Below are 4,106 nucleotides of genomic sequence, written 5' to 3'. Positions count from 1 at the left end.
TGACGTTGTATGATATTGTAATTAAGTTACCTGAGCGATTGACGCTGTATGATATTCAGCTGTTGCACGTAATCTATCAACCCAATGCTGTCTCTCTCTAGCATCAGAGGCTGCAAAACAACAAAATAAATAGAGAGACATAGAGGATATTTGTCGTTTTAGAGTGAATAACATATTTTATTTCATCGAGAAGCAAGAAAACTTATATTTTCACGAATGCGTAGCATGAGCGAAAATATAAATGTTTTCGTGCTTAGAGATGAAATAAAATATGTTATTCACGACAAAACGACAAATGTTCTATTTATTTTATGATTTTACAATCATTTTAGGGATAAAACAACATGGACTACTTTAGCCAGTGGAATAACACTTTTATTTCACTGATAAAATGCGGTATTCCACTACTGATCATAAAATAAATTGTTAAAATTCACACTTTACCAGTAGATTTCCTTGTCCCATCAATTTGTTACAAAGACAATGTTACTCTTTCTCTCCTCAACTCCCAAAATCTTTACCCAGAGAAGTAAGAACTCAAAATCTTTACCCAGAGAAGTAAGAACTCAAAATCTTTACCCAGAGAAGTAAGAACTCAAAATCTTTACCCAGAGAAGTAAGAACTCAAAATCTTTACCCAGAGAAGTAAGAACTCAAAATCTTTACCCAGAGAAGTAAGAACTCAAAATCTTTACCCAGAGAAGTAAGAACTCAAAATCTTTACCCAGAGAAGTAAGAACTCAAAATCTTTACCCAGAGAAGTAAGAACTCAAAATCTTTACCCAGAGAAGTAAGAACTCAAAATTTTTACCCAGAGAAGTAAGAACTCAAAATCTTTACCCAGAGAAGTAAGAACTCAAAATTTTTACCCAGAGAAGTAAGAACTCAAAATGAAAAGCTCTTTCTCAGTCTCCATCGTGATTCATATCTGGTAAATCCCTTTTGGGCGCCAGTTTGGTTAAAGGACAATATTGGTGTCAGTCATTATAAAATATGTGATAGAACTGGTTAAGTACATCCCAAATATAACTTTAACACAGAGATTATTGCTACGGGAGATGTGTAACAAACACTTGAATAAATGGGAAGTGACGACAAACATGACAAACACGAGTTATCCTACTATATAGCTGATTGAAGCAATAACAGACACGTGATCGAATTTCATTTCACTGATAATTCAGTTGAAGATGAAAAGTTATTATATGAGATGGTGAGAGGATATCTGACAATTCAAAAAAAGAATTGGCTGTCATTAGATAAAAGATAACGAACAAATTAGAAAAGGTCTGTGCATTACCATGTTTTTATTAAGAACAGAATGAATAAAAATGGGGGAATGCACAGGATTTTTCTATTTTCCTCGTTTTCCCTTATCTAGTGACAGCCAATTCTATTTTTGAATTGTGAGACACCGTCGTGTGTCTGTTATCGCTTGTTACTTCAGTCAGATATATAGAAGGACAACTCGTGTTTGTCATGTTTGGCGTCACTTCCCGTTTTTTCACATGCTTGTTACACATCTCCGGTAGCAATGATCTCTGTGTTAAAGTTATATTTGGTATGTATTTAACCAGTTCTATCACATATGTAATTATGACTGACACCAATATTGTCCTTTAAGTGAGTAAGATGCTGACTTGATCCTGTTGATGACTGAGAAACCTCCTCAATATATTACTATGACGTAAATGCTTACCTCGTAGTCTGTAGACATCGCCATTAGCTGCATTGACAGTAAAAGTCTGGGAATCTTCATCAGTAGGGGAGATTACTGACGCCTGAAACAAAGGTACTTGATATTAATTGAATCTACTGGTCCAACCTCTACAGAAGACACTAACTACTGGAGTTATCTCTCTTTAACAGGAGAAATATGAACGTGCAGTAATCAATGAGTTTATAATCAATAAACACATGTAAAAGAGATGACAATCACAGAGAAGGAAATGTGGTTCTACGTCCACTCAACACAAACTAGGTCATTTTAGGACTAACATATGGGTCAATTTTATTTCAATACTTCGCTTGTGGGTGGGGGTATTGGTATTAATGGGAGGAAACTGAAGGACCAGGAGGAAACCACGTTGTCACGTACAAGCTGGGAATCGAAACCACCCTACTTGACTCAATGACAGACCTTATGATCTAAATCACACATCTTGGATCATTCAGCCACCTGCCACTTTATACAGAAGACAATAGTAAGCTGTTAATGTATACTACACTCCAAGATTTACATGATATATCATTACAGTGGATAATTCAAGAATACAACTGAATTTATATAACAATGAATTGAGATAAATACCTTCATTAATACAACGGATGTACTCATGCTTTTCTGTTGGCATTTGTAGGAGGATATGAGAAAAAACGAATGAGGTTTAACATCCACTTAACACAAACTAGATCATTTTGGGACTAACACATGGTTCAATTTAATTTCCAGTTTTTTTTTACTTTAGCAGAGAGAAAAAACTGGAGGATGCTGAGAAATCCCACGAGGTTGGACAGGCGACCCTTCTTCTTGTCACGCGGAGGATATGTCTTCACTACAAAACGAACACCTTTATATAAATTCCCTTTAATCTCCTAAGATTTCTTATTTATCTACCTCCTGTTCATTTTCATGTAATACTACTCCCTAATCCCTACTCCCTACTCCCTCTACTTCCTACTCCCTTCTCCCTACTCCTTTCCTGAACAAGTATTGAATCAAAACAATTGGATCCTGTTGGTGGGGAAGGTGGGGATCATTTTTAAGGACTGATCCTGATGGTGGGTAGGGTGGGAGTGGTTTAAACTGGTAAGACATTTGGGGTGGTGGGTGTATCTTGTTGGGGTGGATCTTGGTAAGGTGGGGTGGATCTTGGTAGGGTGGGGTGGATCTTGGTAGGGTGGGGGTGGATCTGGTTGGAGGGGGGGTCGATTTTGTTGGGGTGGGGCTGACAATAACACAAAATATATTTCAAGAAGAAAAAACTTACTGCAAGATGAATGGAACCTCTTGGTCGTTGTTTTTTATATTCTTCTTTCTGTAAATTAAACAGATTAAATCATATACAGACAGTCATATTTCATGTTTATTGCTGGTATTTTATACATCCAAGGGAGACAACTACATTTTTCTTCCATGGATTGATCTGATAATATATTGTTTGGAAATACATGTAGTTACCTTCTTCCCTCAGTCAAGTTTATGTTAAATAAACCATTGATACTCTTTATCTTATGTGTACATGTAAACTTAAGGCAGATCGACCATAAAATTATTAAGGCATCGTCTTCACAGACACCAATCTCACAAGTGACTTTATTTAACATTGCTTTAAAATATGAGCACTCATTACCGTCAAGACCGTGCATGGAATAGCAGAAGTTTATGGGGGAACACCTACAGCAGGGTGGCCTGGTAATAGGGTAAGTTTATGGGGGAACACCTACTGTACTATAGCTAGGTGACCTGGTAATATCCCAGATAGAATCAGAGTTTATAGGGGAACACCTACTGTACTATAGCTAGTTGGCCTGTTAATATCCCAGCTAGAATCGGAAGAGTTTAAGGCTTTGCGTTAACAGCGTATTATCTGTCAATAAACAACCCTATTGTAGAGAACTTGGTTCAAGTAATAAACAAAACGAAATAGGATCTGTGTTTTAATCGGATTGATTACTGTTAAACGATGGACACACTAGTCAAATGATTCGACCCAATCAATCAGTGCCAAAATTACACCCTAATGTGTCCTCTTTCATTCGGCTGAATATTTGATATATTCACCTACTGTCTGCTTTGACAAAGCATTCGCCCGGTTGTAGAATTTATTAGCCAATCAACACTCAACATCCACTCATATCGAGAAGTCACATGATTGTTTAAAGACATGGTCGCCGACATGTTTAATCATGTGACGTGAATGATGATGCAATCAACTGGTGAATCGGGCAAAGGTTTCGCCTAGTGTGTTTCCCATTCGGCAGAATGAAATTCAGTGCCCATTGATTTGACCGAACGATTCGGCTAGTGTGTCCACCGCTTTAAGCAATTATATTATTATCATTAATTGTCAAGTTAAGTCAACAATACCTCAAAATATTCCAAT

This window comes from Patella vulgata, chromosome 6, assembly GCF_932274485.2.
Source record: "Patella vulgata chromosome 6, xgPatVulg1.2, whole genome shotgun sequence".
Taxonomy (NCBI): domain Eukaryota; kingdom Metazoa; phylum Mollusca; class Gastropoda; family Patellidae; genus Patella; species Patella vulgata.
Note: the sequence above shows the minus strand (reverse complement) of the source record.